Below are 17,194 nucleotides of genomic sequence, written 5' to 3'. Positions count from 1 at the left end.
GTCCAGAGCTCCCGCCTCTATATCGCAGTTATGTCCCCCTGTATCCCAAATCGATGATGCATTAACCCCTCCCCATTCTGTGCTAAAAACCTGAACTCCATGTTTTGAAAGAGTAAGAAACCTGAACTCAATCCATCACTTAGACAGGCAAGCTAACAAATTATCTTGCACACACGGAAGATGTCAAGCCCATAGCATGCAGCTTAATCGACTCTGAAGAGCAGTAAAACAACTGAAGCGGATGATAGATCCCCATCCAGTTACATAGGCTCTGGTCTTTCCAGGTGCAGGAGAGGTATATGCCATTTGAAGTTCCAAAAAACTAGAGCACAAAGAGTTGATGAGGCAGCTGATATACATTTTCCTTCATATACAAGATTTGATCAGGAAGTGTTGATCAAGAACAACCACAAACAAACGTTGATTAGCAGGCGATAATACACAACCGTACACGCTGGGGCTCCTGATATTCATATTGATGCTATTTTTACACTTCAGGGGTACATATGAAAAACATATATCTACTATTGTTCAGACATGGTTGAAACTGCAGCATAATCATATTTGACATCTACAGTGTTGCTATCTTTGGAACCACGTTCTCTCCAACTGATCTTCCACATCTTGAGTAAGGTTACCCTGCATGACAGAGGAAAAAACATTAGTCACATGGATACATAGATCCAAGGCCTATTCAATGTGGTGAAGTTGTTGTCAAAACTACATACACATGATGAATGCGAACATTGGTTTCTGGAAGCAAACCAGAGTACTATTATGTAGTTTGAATAAACAAAAGCGCATCATGAAAAGTTTGCTAAGAACTACCCGTGCAAGTTTTGGTTCATGTTATAAACACCAACAATTTATTTGCAGATGTCTTATTCTGGTATCATCCTAGTAACCAAAGTGAACAAAAACCAACCTCATAAAGAGCGAAAACATCAAAATTTTGGTAAAGCAGTGGAATGGCAATATTATTGATATTTGGTAACACTTGGTGTATTTGTATGCTCAAAGCAGAGTGAACAATACAAACATTGGATTAAAGTGGTTCAATCGAACTGAAACTATACAAAAATTGACTCAAGCGACGCATTGAGTAAGCTGATGTATACCTGTCAGCTTCAATTCTCCTCTTTGCCAACATAAGAGTAAAGAAAACAGGTAGCATCGCAGCACATAGATGCTTAAGAGTATATCCACTAACAATGTCATGTGTTCACCTATATATAGGTTTGTCTGCAGCCTCTTCTACTTTGGCAAGAAGGTAAAATCCTGAAATGAATTTGAAAAATAAGAACAAAAGTATCCAGACAATATAACTTGACGCTTAGCAACCCTCATGAAAAATTGCGCTGAGACAAAATAATTCGGCAATGACCTATTCTTTAAACTGCACTTAAATAAATGCTTCTGCATAACTCATTCTTGTAGCAATTTCATCAACAACCGAGAAGGAGAAGTTCAGATAGATTTATATTAATTGGACGTTGACTGGTTGATAAATTTTTAGATAACAGCAGACATGACTGGGGAAACAGAATCATCTTGGCACCGGTCAATGATATTGAGAGAATAAAATTTAAGAAGGGGAACAGTAAAACTTTTGGTGAGTTTTCTATGAATTTCAAGGTAACTATGGTTTATAACCAAGCATCATGAATACAGATTGCCAAAAGAAAAAAGTATCACCAGTTTCTATGCTGTGAGAAAATCGACTATGAAATAAACCAGTACATTAATGCGACTCACATATAGCTATATACACAAATAATGGAACTGCATACACCATGGTGATATTAAACGAGAATAACACTAACCTGCTGCCTGTAAAAAATTGTAGGATGACTAGAATATTTGTGTTTTGTATGTTGTTGTGTTGTATTGATCTGACCCTCATATGGGGTATATATAGAATACACGAGGGCATAGAGGTTTGGAGTACAAGATGAGTAATACATGGTTTAAACCTATTTGATCTACTCCTTATCTCTATCTTTAAACCCAAACTATATTCTAACACTGCCCACAACCAGTAGCTCTAATGTGTATACATTGGTGGAATAACTATAGTCATCACAAGTATTACAATGCATGGCATGAACTGGATTACCGCATATGGCCGAAGATCATCAAAGAAACTACACAACAGAGTAGACAGTTAAGTTCAAGGAAGAAAATATTCCTGACAGAAGGACAGATAAACAATCAAAAGATCGTGCCTCCAGTACATGATGCTCAGTGCACCAGCAATAACAAGGGGTGCAAGGGACTTTGTTCCTGACCTATCATCAACCCTTTTAATGCTGAAAATGGCCACGATAGACGTGAAAGCAACGTCATCTAGACAAACAAGCCCATATGTTAGCGCTTGAAATATTTAAAATCAAGAAAGAAGGAGCAACTCCTAGGGACTGGGGATTATACAGTGTCTACATGTCATGGCACCAAGCTAGGGGCTATACATTAGAGGAGATGATGATGTAAATATCACGATGCTGAATGTTAGATCTATGGCACAGAAGATCTAGGAAAGACTCACAGGCAATTTGTCCCAAACAAAGGTGGCATCGTTCGCGTAGAGATGGTAGTAGGATGAACCAACACGCCAGAAGTGACACCAGCAAAGCAGTGTCCAACTCAAGCGCTCCCCCTCTGAGCTGCCAGCAGGATCAACATCAGAGTGCTACAAATCTCAATTTGAGTCGGAATATGAACCAAATTGGTAAGAGCATCGAGTCTGCACCATAGCCTGAAGTAGTTTGTGTAGTGGCAAAGGATGAGCCACGCGAGACCGACAAATAGGAAGGTGGTGTTTGATAGCACGCTCAACGTATTAGGTATCCATGAGTAAGTAATTGAGCCAAACCTACAGTTCACTCACTCCCCAGTTTCCCTCTTTCTGAAGGAGCGCACGCAATGACGCAAGTACACTACACGTAGAAAGCTGCTGGCTTCCGGCGAGTTGCACACGTACGATCCTAATTAAGCAGCTAGGCAGGCAGCTGGATCGATCTTTGCGTCTAGATAGCTTTGAGGCTAGCCAGATCAAGTAACCGGCTTGATCGCTCAATCTCTCGCCGAAACACACCACGAACCCGAGGACACAAGAGACTCGTCGTGTTATGGCTACAGGTAGGTGCCTGTGGGCACCTGTTAATTGTATTGCTTTCTCATGTTTTATAGAGGTAGAGTATGTAGAATGGCCAAGCCCTCGCGTTTTACAAGATCTGTACCATCATTCATACCTACTGTAACATTCATCTAGTATGTAGAGTGGCCAAGCAGCAAACATAATGCTGACAAATCAGAAGCTCTTCCTTAGTACTGACTGGAAAAAAACATTTAAAGGGAGCGTAGTTCAGCGAAACCTACGCTTCACTGGCCCACCACCTCTCTCCACAGAACTCGCAAGACCAGGAGCCTAAGAGGCTATTTTTTATTTCATTTATGTGTGCAGTGTGCACTTGATTTTTCTAAATTGTAATTCGAACAATTTTTTCGATCTACGGATAGAAGACTGTGAGAGCGTGCAAGCTTCAATGCCAAAGCCTTATTGGGAACAGGAACCACCCACGCTGAAATTCAAATAATTTTGATTGAGTAGACAAATGGCTAAGCTTTACATACAGATGGGCATACATTTTGTCCTTCAAAAAGTAGCATTAGGTGAAGTTCAAGTGCTACATGTTCTTACTAGTGCTTAGTTGCCAAAGGGCTCCAGACTGAAGACTCGGCCTCGTCCCACTACCTGCACGATCTCAACACTGACCCCAGCGCCCTTAGCCTTCAGTTGTATGGCTCGGCCCCTCTATATGCAACCGCGGTACTCTGTAGTGAATATACCATTGATTCCCCCAAATATCACGCACAACACCCAAGGGCTGGCTTTAGTCATCTTTATACTAGACCTAACACACACTCGGTATCTGTCCACAAATTCGCGAAACAAAATATGCTCTTTGTATTGGTTTACTCCAATATCTCAGAAATGTAAGAATGTGGATTATGGATTGTTCCACCAACAAAGGACCACCATATATGCGTTGTGTGGGTGGTGAAGAAACTTCCACTTGCATATATAGTGTTGATTCCCATGCTACCAAAGAGGTCATCATATTGCCATGATCATTTGCATTACAAATGCATGGTAGAGCATCATGCTTGTTCTGTTTCGCAGAAATACTGTTTTTACTATTGTCGATAGTGAAGGAACACAAGATAAATGTTGTCCGATTCCAAAGGTGACACATCAACTGGTACTCTCAACACAAACGTTTGTGGACTTAACAGCTCTGGTTCGAGGCGCGGGATGAGTTATACACTGTTGGACATTCGAAAAAACTAGAACAAGAAAGAGTTGATGAGTCCACTGATAAATGTTTTCGTTTGTGTAGACTAGTACTATTTTTGAACAGGACCATTCACATAAATGATCGTTGATGAGCAGCCAATAACACACAACTGTGCTCGTTGGGGCTCCCGATATCCAGATTGATGCTATTTAACTTTGCAAGTACGCGTAAGAAACACATAAATCTACTGTTTTTCAGATGTAATTGAAATTGCAGCATAATCATATTTGACGTCTACAGTGTATCTGGAGCAGAGTTAGGCCTCCTTTGGTTCATAGGGTAGGAAAATCATAGAAATAGGAAAGTCATAGGAAATGAGATGACATGCATCTCAAATCCTATGAGTAGGAATAGGAAAAGGGATGTCCTTTGATTCACATCATAGGATTTTTTCCATTGAGTCTAGGCTAATGTTTATTTTCCTATGAAATGTGGAGGATAGGAAGAATTCCTCCATAGGCATAGGATTTCATTCCTACAAACCAAAGAGCTTTAAAGAATCCTACAAAATTCCATCAAACCAAAGGAGGCCTTACCCTGCATAGCAGAGGAAAAAACATTAGTCATAAGGGCACGGAGAATCAATGTTTAATACAGTAAATTTCCAAGGGGTATTAATTGTTAATACCACACACACTGGACGAATGCGAACATTGTTTTCTGGAAGCAAACCAGAGTAATATTAAGCGTACCATGAAAAGTTTGCTCACAGCTTCTTCTATAAAAATATGATTCCAAGGGGTAGTCCTGGACGGTCTTGTTTTTTTAAATACCGACAAGTTAACTGCAGATGTCTTATTCTGATATCATTATAGTAACTGAAGTGAACAAAAAATCAACCTCATAAAGAGCGAAAACATCAAAATTTTGGTCGCATACTTTAGCATAAGTGGTATAGCAATATTATCCATGATATTTGGTGACACTTGGTGTATTTGTTTGGATTGCTCAAAGCAGAACAAGCAATACGACTACATCAGATTGAAGTGGTTCAATCAAACTACAACTCTACAAAAATAGACCCAGGCGATGCACTAAGTAAGATGACGGCTTTGCCTAGCAGCGCTGTCCACGAGTGGCCTAATTTTTTTCTAAATTGCAAGTTCTTTTTTCATGAAGCGTTCTGGTAACGAACTACTCCCCAAACCCTCTTCATCGTCTTCACGGGTTCGCCGGCAAAGCTCCAGTGCACCAGTTCTTCGTGTATCTACCATCTCCCGGCCTCCAACCTGTCATCACACAGTGTCGGATTCTCGAATGACTCGCTGCTCATATACGACACTCCGGTCATGTGTCATGTCCATCAATGGCGGGAGAGGGACATGCCGCATATGGCAGCGGATGAACTGACAACTCGACGGCCGGCAAGCGAGTGACAGATCACGAAAGAGAAAACTTCCCGGCGTGGTTCAGAAATTTGGAGCGCGATCGCCTGGTGCCCTCGGAAGCCTGAATTCCCCATGAACTCAGATAGATGTTCATGGATTCTTGCATGCCAATGTGGGACAGCAGCCAGCGATTGGGGTTGCTATTATGGACAAAGCACTCTCTATCGGCTCAGAAATTCGTTAAACGCCGAATGTGCCTTTCATATTGGTTTACTCGAATATCTCAGAATCAGAAGAGTGGAATATGGATTGTTTCACCCATCCAACAAAGGATGTATATGCATTGTGTGGTGGTGGGTCACCATAATCATATTGACATGATCATTTGCATTACAATGGCATGATAGATCTTCATGCTTATGGTGTTCCGAGAAATGCCATTTCTACAGCTGGAATCGTGACTTCACTTCTGTGAAACAGAAAACGTGGAACCCTGAAATCTGAATCAAGAACTCCCAATACATAGCAATGGTATGAAAAAATAGAGGAAATCTGGGTCTAGACCTCTCATGTCATCAATATCTCAATGTTTGGCTATATTTATCAGTGATATCGCAAATGCACAGTTTATAATTTCAAAATTTCTTCTGTTTGGCTATTGCAATGGGTGCAGGCTGAAGGGGTATCGCATTGTATTTGTATATGCATCTTATTTGCACAGAAAAAGAAGACGGTGGTCAAGAAGCACCTGTCGCCCGCAGAAAAAGAAAATAATGAAGCACTTTTACTTGTGGCTGCCACCGGTTGCTGAGGGACAAACAACTGTGATTGAGCAGAGGCGGCACACAACACCCACTAGTGTAGAACCGGGCTTTAGCGCCGGTTCGTAACGGCCTTTAGTGCCGAAGAGTGGGGACTAAAGGTCCCCCCCTCTTTAGTACCGGTTCGTCATGAACCGGCGCTAAAGTGCCACCACGTGGCACGAGTCAGGCCCGGGTGCGTGTAGGACATTAATACCGGTTGGTAACACCAACGGTACTAAATGTTTGGGGGGGGGGTTGGTTTTATTTTCCATTTAATTTTTTTTGTTTGCTGGTATTTTATGATACTACAAATTATACAAGTTATGCATATATATAAATAGATTTCTATTGTACGTAGAACCGCATATATATATATATATATATATATATATATATATATATATATATATATATATATATCATCGAATGTCTCACAACCAACACCATTAATTATTCACACATACACATGTATATACATATACAATTTCTCCTACATGTTGCCTTGGTGCCTTCGGAGCACGATGACAAGTGGTTCATGAGACGGTAGCGGGTAATAGTATTCTCCTTTGGGATCTATGATCTGGTCGAGCAAAAATCCCGCTATTTCCTCTTGAAGTGCTAGTATGCGGTCCGCTGGTAGGAGCTGCTCCCGCACCTCTCTAAACTGTTAAGAAGGAGATCAATATGCATGTGTATTAGTTGTGTAACTAGATATTAATAATGGTGTAAATAGTGTTCTGACAAACGTACTCAGTCCTGTCTTTGAGATCTGCTCCTTTCGGACGCCATCATGCGAATGTTCTCGCAAACGTAGAATGCACACAGATCATTCCCCTGCGCCTGCTTCAGGGCCTTTACGAGAATGGAATTGAATCAGATAATGATTAATCAAGCATGATAATTAATTAATGGTATTGAAACAAGAATTAAAGAGATGGTAGCTAGCTAGCTAGCTAGTAGTACTTAATTAATTACCTTTGGTCGATACCAAAACATCTTTTTTGCCCATTTGCCTGGAGTCACCTTGATGAACTTTGCCCAAGCCCTGCCCGCCGGCAAAAAAATTAATAAAGGGGTTATTAAATAGTTCATATCAGGAAGCGACGAACTAAATAGGCCGAGATATAGTTAATAATGATTGAAATTACCTGTTGACTATCCCCTTCATGATGGTGTAGTCTTTTTCTTCTTTAGTAGTGAATCCAGTACTTCAACTGTTCCTTTGTCAACTTTAATGTCTAACAAGATCCAGTGAAAACTGCATGCACACACGTTTGCATGTCTTAATTAAGCGGGCATGTGCATAAAATTAATCAACTACCGCAAACCGTATACATTTAATTATTAACATCTAGCTAGGTAGTAAGCAAAAACATAATTTATAGTACAAGACAGTGTGACTCACAGAAAATTGTAAGGAAGTAATATATCTTCATTGGTATTGAGGCCCTTGAAGAACTCTAGCATGCTTTCCTCTAAACTTGCTCGACAACTTGGAATCTTCCATGTGTACTCATTAATGGTATTTGGGTCAATGAACCCAATGCCATGGCGTCCATATTTTTCCATTTCATACATCTTCATCCTGCATATAATACTACAGAAAAGAATATACTGAGTATAATTAGATGTAATGATTGATCAAAATGATCACTACAGCTAGCTTGAGACATAAATTACCGAAAGAAATCACTTACAGACAATAGCAACTGACGATAGACTTATCGAGTGCGTCTTGATTGTATAACTGAAATAGTTCTGAATACTCAACGGGCAGAGCTTTTCCATGGAAGTAATGCTCCTCCTTGACATTCACCATGAGGAACACTCAATTGGAAATCTTGATAATGTTCATGTACCATTGATACAATTCATACATTCTCGTTGGGAGGTTCTTGGCCTTCTGTGGCTCGACCAAAGGTTGGCCCCGGACATATTTCCGTTTTATTTCCTCCTCTCTAAGCGTAGGCATGGGCTCGATTTCGAGGAGTTGTCCAACAGTGATCTTGAGCATTTCAGCCTGCATTATATGCTCCTCGGTTATTACCACATCGCCCAGCTGGGGAACGTTAACGGTTTGCCCACAATAATATTGGGCGCACGTACTCTCATGTGTTTTTGGCACAACAAGTGGGGGGATCGATTGCGCCACTTATTCTCCTAGCTGGGGAATGGTTTTCCCGTATTTTTTGCCAGCTGCTTGTTGGCTCGAGCTCGAGCTCGCTTCCTTTTGTAGCCGTGCTCGTTGTAGCTTCCTGATTTGGCGCTCATAGTCTGAGTAAACAGGCTTGGGAGCTGATGCTCTAGCCATACGAATGAAGTGGTCAATCGTTTCCTCAGGCACTTTCTCCCTTGGCGGCCATGCCGGTTTCGGTCCAAAATGGGCGTCCACTTGGGCCCGCACTATGGCTGCGTTTTGCTCCTTGGTCATGTTGTAAGGCCTCTGAGGAAGAGGAGCGAGGCTTGGACCATATTTATATCGCTTCTCTCCGCCTGTACTTCCTGTACTACCTTGACTCGTACTGCTACGCATCGTAGCTGCGGCGTGTCTCTTTTACGATTGCTGAGACGGCGGAGACGGCTGACGTGGCTGACGTTGTGCCGGACTTGAAGCAGGAGGAGTGGCCTGATGCCGTGTCGGACCTGAAACCGGAGGAGTGGCCTGACGTTATGCCGGACTTGAAGCAGGAGTCTGCTCACGCGTTCGGGGACTTGGAGGAGGTGGCGGACTTCGATGAGGAGTCGGCTCACGCGTTCGTGGACTTGGAGGAGCGGGAGTCTGCTGACTCAGTGGCGGACTTCGAGGAGGAGTCGGCAGACGGCGCGGTGTCGGTGGACTTCGAAAGATGATGCAATCCTTTCTTCATAGGATGATATGATGTATGGCCTCTCCCAGTGTGCGCTCGTCTTCACCTCCACGAATGTCAAGCTGTAGCCCCGAGTATGGGTCCACCACTTCATCAACCAAGACACGAGCATAGCCCTCTAGAATCGTGGTGCAATGCAAGGTTGCTTTGGGGGTAATTGTAAAAGCAACGCCGTCTGCCACCTTCATGGATATGTTCTTCATTTTGGAGTGTAGCTCACAGTTAGTGTTCTCTATGATATCATCCATAGGGTATGTATCCAGCAGTGTGTCGCCCGGGGCAGAACCAACACTGCTTCTCGCATGGATGGGATGGTGCTATCCCATGCTGGACGATCATCTGCTTGCCGCTGCCGCTGCTGAGACCCCCATTCCTGGCTAAGTGAGTCGATCTGCTACTGCTGCTGCTGGAATTTGAGTCCCAAGTCTGCGTGCCTTGCTTCTAGGCCTTGAAAACATTCTACATCCTGCTTCCTCTGCTCCTCCTCCAGCTTCCTCTTCTTCTCCTCCTCCATCTTCTGTCTTGCACGGGACCTGTAGTCATCGTTCCATTCCGAAAATCCATCATACCAAGCAATAACGCCCTTGCCTCGTGTTCTTCCCGGGTGTTCAAGATTTCCAAGGGCGCGCGTAAGCTCGTCGTTCTCTCTGTTGGGCGTGAACACCCCCGTTCCAGCTTCTTCTATTGTGTCAAGTATCTTTTGTTCGGCTCCTTTTAGAATTGCCTTCTGTGAAACCAGGCCTGTCTTCGGGTCCAACGCCCCCCCCCCCATGCCCATAGAACCAAGTTCTGCACCTGGGGGGGCAGCTCCTAGTAACCAGAGTGACCCATGCATCCTCCATCTCTTGCTCAGACTTATCCCACTTAGGCATTCCCACCACGTAGCCACCTGGACCCAGCCTATGGAACTGCATCTTTTTTGCGGCATTGGCCTTTTTTATCGATCGTTCCTTAGATAATTCTAGTTCCTTGAATTTCACGAAATCGGCCCAGTGTTCTCTTTGCTTCTCCAGTGTTCCCTTGAATTCTCGAGTCTTCCTTTCTGTAGCGAGGTAGTTGGCCCATATAGTTTTCTTGTGGGTGTTGAATGCAATTGCCATCTTCTTAAGAGTAGCACCCTTGACTTTCTCCACATCTGCTTCAGTGAAATAATATGGTAGGGTGAAACGTTCCATCAGAGATTCCCAAAGGTTTTTTTTGCTCTGTCGTCGACCCAAGTAACACCTGGACGTTTAGTTTCTGGCTCTTTCCATTCTTGAATGGAGATCGGGAGTTGGTCCTTCACAAGAACTCTGCACTGACGAGTCCACTTGTTCGCAATGTTCTTAGGCGTGAGGGGTTCGCCGCTAGGTTTGATGGAGTCGATGTTGTACTTTACACCCTCCTTCAAATTTTTGCCCCGGCCCTCGCTTTGTCCTGCTGTTTGTAGAAGCAGATTTGCTCGATCCGGAGGGCCTGAAAGAAGAAAGATCGATTCGTTAATATATCTTCAAATAAAAAAAACATGTGATGATGACCAGATGCCTGCTTATATAAATATACCTCGCTGGTAGTCTTTGTTATTTGAAGATCAACATTGTTTGTGTCATCATAAACATTGTCTGTGTCATCATAATCATAATCATAGTTCATGACTTCATCATCTCGGTCGTCGATTTCGAATATCTTTTCATCACCCTCTCCGGTATTGTTGAGATATTGGGAGCCGTCATCTGCTTCATTCAGATCATCTAGCCTGCAAGGGCTGTGTATCATGTCGAACAATTCCTCTTCTCTCTCTCTACCGGTATTGTCCGCCATAGCTTTTTTCTAACTAATACAAAAGAAATATAAAACAATTTAGTACTCAAATTACAATGCATGAATGCAATCAATAAGGAAAAACTGAATCATATAGAACATAATATATGCATCGTCTCGATTAATATATAATCTCGAATACATTATCGTCTCAAAAAATATATATAATATCGAATACATCGTCTTGAATATTATATATCGAATACATCACTCGCTAGGTACCTAATAAAGACCGAGTACTACAGAAGAATCTAGGCCACTCGCGGTTCCTGGGGCGCGGGCGTTGGACACCCAAAGAGAAGGAACCATCACATGATCATATATCCGGTCATCTGCCCAAAGAACCTGCCAAGTAGTGGAGAACCTGATGTCCATAGCAGCCATGTAGCGATGCATGTGCTCGTCCTCCTCCCTGACACGGCGACGCACCACCTCCGGCGGGGCCGGCTCCCTCTGCAACGAATGTGGCCCATGCGAACGCCACCAAAGGAGATCAGAGTCAACGACGGGACCCGAGGCCGGGTACCTCACCAAGCGGCGCGCCCCTCTAGGTAGCACCTCCCAGTGCCAGCCCGGCGGAGCCCAGTTCCGGACATGGGTCCTCTGAAGTATGACGTTGTCGCGAACGGGTCGACGGCGAGGATGCGGGCCGGGCATATCATCGAAAACAAATATTATATGCCGGCAAAAAGTAACATTTTTTAAATGATTGGATTGTGATAACTAAAATTCTATATGCAAATTCTAACAATTTGACATTAATCTAATTCATCTAACTAAAACTAATTCTAAAATTTCTAACATTTCTGATTATATAACTAACATTTCTATAACATTTCTAATATTTCTATAACTAAAAAACAGAAAAAAATTCTAACATTTCTATAGGCATTTCTATAACTGAAAACAGAATGGCCAAACGTAATGGTCCGACCACCGGCCCGTGTGCGTTGTGCGGGGACCCAAAGGATGCCAATCATGTGTTTTTTAGATGCCCTCTTGCGAGGTTTGCGTGGAGCGCTGTCCGGACCGCGGCGGGTGTCCAATGGGACCCGCGCTCGGCGGCAGAGCTCATACACCTCTTAGATGCGATTCGGGGCCCTGCGCATCGAGTTATGTGGAGTTGTGTGGGGGCACTACTCTGGTCCATGTGGCTCACTAGAAATAAATTCACTATAGAGGGGTGCTTTCCAACTCACTCGGCTAATATTATCTTCAAATGCAACCTTCTATTGCAGCAGTGGTGTCCGTTGGGGAGGCGCAAGGATGCTGAGATGATCAAGACCGCCCAACAACGTCTGCTGCAAGTGTACGCGATGGTTAGGGAGTCATGACTACGGTTCTGGCTGTGGTCCCTTTTGGTTGCTTGACGAGCCTGCACGCTCTGTACGGGCTTAGCCTTGTAATCCGCCTCTGGCTCGTTTAGTTTCGTCCGAACTGCGTGGGTTTTGGGCCGGAGTGGCTTTTGGTGATGTATTAAGACTTGATGTGGGTTACGCTGCCGTTGGGTTTGTCCGCTAACAATGTCATGTGTCCACCTATATATAGGTTTGTCCGCAGCCTCTTCTATTTTGGCAAGAAGGTAAAATTCTGAAATCAATTTGAAAAATCAGAACAGAAGTATCTCTGCGCTTAGAAAACCCTAAAAAAATGTGCTTACAAGAAATGCTTGCGGTGGCCTATGTTTAAATTGCGCTTAAATAAATGCTTTTGCATAACTCATTCTTGTAGCAACTTCATCAATGCCAAACAACCGGAAAACAGCAATTCATACACATTTATATTAGTTGGACTGTTGACTGTTTTATAATTTTCTAGGTAACAGCAGACATTACCGGGGAAACAGAATCATCTTGGCACCGTTCAATGGTATTGAGAGAATAAAGAACTTAAGAAGGGAAACATTTCAACTTCTAGTGAGATTTCTATGAATTTCAAAGGTAACTATGGTTTATAACCAAGCATCATGAGTACAGACTGCAAGAAGAAAAAGGTATCACCAGTTCTTATGCTTTAACCGACTACGAAATAACCCAGTACGGCAGTACATTAACGTGAATCACATATGGCTATGTACACAAATAATGGAACTGCATACACCCTGGTGATATTGAGCGGCAATAACACTAACATGCTGCCCACAACCAGTAGCTTGAATGTGTATACATTGGTGGAATAACTATAGCCATCACAGGTATTACAATACATGGAACAAACAGGATAACCTCATATGGCCGAAGGTCATCAAAGAAACTACACAACAGAGTAGACAGTTAAGTTCAAGGAAGCAAATATTCCTGACAGAAGGACAAATAAACAATCGAAAGATCTTGCCTCCAGTACAGGATGCTCAGTGCACCAGCAATAACAAGGGGTGCAAGGGACTTTGTTCCTGCCCTATCATCAACCCTTTCAATGATGAAAATGGCCACGATAGACGTGAAAGCAATCGTCATCTAGACAAACAAGCCTATATGTCAGCGCTTGAAATATTTAAAATCAAGAAAGAAGGAGCAACTCCTAGGGTCTGGGGACTATACACTGTGTACATGTCATGACACCAAGCCAGGGAATATATACATAATTGGCGAGATGATGATGTAAATATCATGATGCTGAGATCTAGGAAAGACTCACAGGCGATCTTTCCCAAACCAACACCGACAGCAGTGACACCAGCAAAGAAGAGTGTCCAACTCCCGAGCTCCCCCTGTCAGCTGCCAGCAGGATCAACATGAGTGCGCTTCAAACTGCAATTTGAGTCAGAATAGGAACCAAAATTGGTAAGAACATCTACTCTGCACCATCCACCATAGCCCGAAGTAGTTTTTGACTTTTTGTAGTGGCACAGGATGAGCCAGGCGAGAGACAGACAAATAGGAAGGGGATGTTTGAGAGCACGTTCAACGTTTTAGGGATCCCTGAGAAGGTAATTGAGCCAAAACCTACAGTTCACTCGCTCCCCAGTTTCTCTCTTTCTATAGGAGCGCACGCAATACATGTACAAAGCTGCTGGCTTCCGATGAGTTGCAGACCTACCCCTCAATCGCTCACCGAAACACACCGCGAACACGAGGACACTGGAGACTCGCCAACTTATTGCTACAGGTGCCTATCGGACCAGTTAATTCTAGATCTCACGTTTTACAAAGAAGGGTTTGCCCCCGATTTATATTATAAAGCATCCATCACCGTTTACAACCGAGAGCCGATACAAACACACACCACCACTACACACCACGCACTCTAGGCAAGAACACACACCCAGGGCGAGATACAAGGAAGCCGGGCACCGACACACCACTCCAACGAACTACAAAGCACACTAAAGATGAGCAAAGAGGCATCACCTTGAGCCGACGGAGATCACCATGAGCAACCACCAAGGAGAGGTGAGACGACCGACGGCGGAGCAAGGACTCCAAAACGGTGCCTCCAACAAGGGCACGACCATAGCCGCCACCGTCCGATCCCGCAGATCAAGCTTTCGCCCGGAGTAACCCGAAGGGGAAGTGAGCACCACGACGGAGCCTGCAGGGAGGAAACGACCTCCGCGGACGCTGCCACCATCGGCCAGTACGAGAACTAGGCAAGTGATGAACCCCGGTGCACCAACCCTTCGGCACAACCCCGCTCCGCCAACCACCCCCATCCATGCCGCCTGCGCGGCCATGTCTGCCCGCCCGCAGAGTTGCGCAATCTGCCCAAGATCAACGGATCTCCCACTGCCAGGGCCGCTGCCTAGCATCCAGACCGTCCCGGCACCCTCAAAGGAGAGGCTTTTGAAGGAGCCAACTTCCATCACCACCGAACCGGCAACGGCTGTCCCGCCTCAGACATCACGGGGACAACAACCACGAAGCATCAGGCCGGGGAAAGGGGAAGGCGAGGTGCGACAACAACCTCCCCCCTCCCCCCCGAAGCACCTGTTTCGCCCCATCCCTGCTACTGTCACAGCCCAACGCGAGGCCACCGATAGCCGCTCGTCCGACGAAGGGGGGAGAAGAGCCAGCACTACCGCCACCGCGAAGGAGGGGTCCAGGAATAGCCCGCCCGCGCCGCACGCCGCCGTCCACAGCCGAGAAGGGCGCCCAACTGCACCACGGAGCCCGCACGTGCCACCACCACCTAGCGCCACGCCACAAGCACTGCCACCCCTATGCACGGCGGTGCCAGCCGCCCCGCGGCCCTGCTGTAGCCAGCCCCCGCCGCCGGAGCCCGATCCGGCCGGATGTGACCGGAGCCCACCAGCGCGCACCACCTGACGGGCCGGCTGCCGCCGAAGGCGCAACCAGTCACCACGCTGCCTGCCATGCCGACGGCATGGAGGCGCACCAAGCCGCATCTGCCCGTCGTCGCCGAGATGCTCGGCGCCCGCATCCCGCCCTCGTCCGGAGGCAACGGCCCGCGCTCGCACCGCCGCGTGAGACGACGCGAGAAGCCCCGCCGCCGACCGGGCTTCGCCTGGGTGCGCCCCCTAGCGGCAGCGAGGGAGGTGGAAGGAGGGGAGGGGGCGGCGGCGGCGGGAATTAGGGTTGCCTCCCATTCGCCGCGCAGGGGGACCCGAGAGGGAGGGTGGTTCGATCTCACTTTTTACAAGGGGCAGAGTATGTAGAGTGTCTCGAAACAGGCTTTTACCCCCCTTTATAAATAAAGGCACGAACCGAACTAGGTACGCAATCGGACGACACATGGTGGTGAGGTGACCCTCATTCAAAGCAGATCCTACGCTACCCGGATCGCGAAGCAGACAAGCAACTACGCTACCCAAGGAGAACACAGGGAGAATGGAGCACAATCACGCAACATCCTAGGACACCTAAGCTCCTAGACAATGCCCCCAAGAGAGAGAACAACGCAGAGCGTCGTCGCTACCTATGCCCACCGTGCAAGGGTCTTCACCCGGAACTACGACGCGGCGAGGAGATCCACAGCGACGTCTTCAAGAAGAGAATGGCGCCCGCAAGTGTCGCCGTCCCCGGTGCAAAGCGCGAGCTTTTCGCTCGGCACCCCATCCTAAGTCACCAAGGCCCTATGGCAAACGCTGCCCACCCAGACCCTAGATACAGATCTGGGCGACGTCCAGTAGAGGACGCGCCTGAGCCACCAACTGCTACCCCTCTCATTGCCCGCACGACAAATAAGCGCGCCACCACCGCTGACATGGCGCCCGCCGGAGAGCCACCTATGCGAACCACCATCCTGGGCCGCCGCTCCGGCATCCAAGTCCAATACCTTGCCCACCGCCCACCACAGAGTACTAGCCACGGTAGGAAGAGCGAAAGTCCACATCTTTCACTCCTAACCCGACATGAGCCACAAAGGCTGGGCCTACGCCACCACTGCAAGGGCCCATCCCTGTGTCCCCAGCCAATCCTAGTGGACTAGGGGAGACACACCTCTGTGATTCCCGATGACCATCGCCAAGTACTCAGACAACGATGTGTCCATGGCCCTCGACTCCGTGTTGCCCGACAGTATCGTGAAGTCCCGAACATCAGTAGCGACCACCGTACCACCGGCGGGAGGGACTCGCCCACCATGGGTACATCCCAGATCGAGCCCAATCTGACCCACCCGGAGCGGCAACTCCGACACGCCTCGGGCACCAGTCAGATCCTCCCGAGCAAGCGCCCCCCGATCATATCCATTCTACATTGAGGAGAAGGAAGATCACATCCGCCACGCTGCGCCACCGATGGGGCACGTCCACCAGAGAGCGCCGCCGCCTCCACTGACCCGCTCCACCCGCACCCCGGTCAAGCCGGTCACAGCGGGCATACCGCCGGACCCTCCCGACAGGGCACACCACCACTCCGCACCACCACCGGCACCCGAAGCCGCCGGCGACGATCGTCCCGCGCCACCACAGCCCGCATCGCTCACGAGATGGTGGCTAGATGAGCCCCCGATGCAGATCGGCAAGGTCCATCGCCGCCTCGCCAAGCACGCCCCGCCATCCCCGGACATCCAGCAGCCGCCAGCAACAGCTGCCGCCGCCGAATCTCGCCGGTCCACCACGGCCGTCCGCCAACGAC

The 17,194-nt window shown here is 46.6% G+C and overlaps 2 pseudogenes; both read right to left on the bottom strand.

Annotated features, from left to right (window-relative positions):
- Positions 1 to 524: 524 nt before the first annotated feature.
- Positions 525 to 3,647, bottom strand: LOC123174770 (uncharacterized; annotated as a pseudogene).
- Positions 3,648 to 4,890: 1,243 nt separating this feature from the next.
- Positions 4,891 to 14,829, bottom strand: LOC123174769 (uncharacterized; annotated as a pseudogene).
- Positions 14,830 to 17,194: the final 2,365 nt, after the last annotated feature.

Source organism: Triticum aestivum, unplaced genomic scaffold, assembly GCF_018294505.1.
Source record: "Triticum aestivum cultivar Chinese Spring unplaced genomic scaffold, IWGSC CS RefSeq v2.1 scaffold120390, whole genome shotgun sequence".
NCBI classification, from domain to species: domain Eukaryota; kingdom Viridiplantae; phylum Streptophyta; class Magnoliopsida; order Poales; family Poaceae; genus Triticum; species Triticum aestivum.
The sequence above is the reverse complement of the archived record's forward strand: the minus strand, read 5'-3'. Positions and strand labels throughout refer to the sequence as shown.